This window comes from Eimeria mitis, genomic scaffold, assembly GCF_000499745.2.
Source record: "Eimeria mitis Houghton genomic scaffold, Emh_scaff1671, whole genome shotgun sequence".
In the NCBI taxonomy this organism is placed as follows: Eukaryota; Apicomplexa; class Conoidasida; order Eucoccidiorida; family Eimeriidae; genus Eimeria; species Eimeria mitis.
In genome coordinates this window covers 6,359-6,651 of record NW_013569987.1, presented here as the reverse complement: position 1 = coordinate 6,651, position 293 = coordinate 6,359, and the positions used below count along the sequence as shown (strand labels likewise).

The window sequence follows — 293 nt, the reverse complement described above, 5'->3', positions numbered from 1 at the left end:
TGGGATACAGCGTATCTGCTGCCACACACCACGCACCGTCAACGCACATTGTCCTCCTCACTACACATCTTCGCGACTCTACCCAGCAAGGCCAATAGTCACTGCTGCTCCAAAATGCTGACGTAACGCAACCATGGAAGTGCATATACAGGCCAGAGGGCCGCCGCGCGCACCCTCTGCGAAACACCACATTCCCTGCCACGCACAATACACCCTAAACGGACACTGACGTTTGCCTTCCCAACGCACTTCTGTTTACGTAACGGCCGCAACGCCATATGTTTGCCCAGGAT

General features: G+C 55.3%; 1 protein-coding gene across 1 annotated transcript in view; it reads right to left on the bottom strand.

Moving 5' to 3' along the window:
* EMH_0041480 (uncharacterized protein) overlaps nucleotides 1–293 on the bottom strand; it is a gene marked incomplete at both ends in the record, with an annotated part of 1,942 nt that overhangs the window by 894 nt on the left and 755 nt on the right. The window lies entirely within an intron of this gene.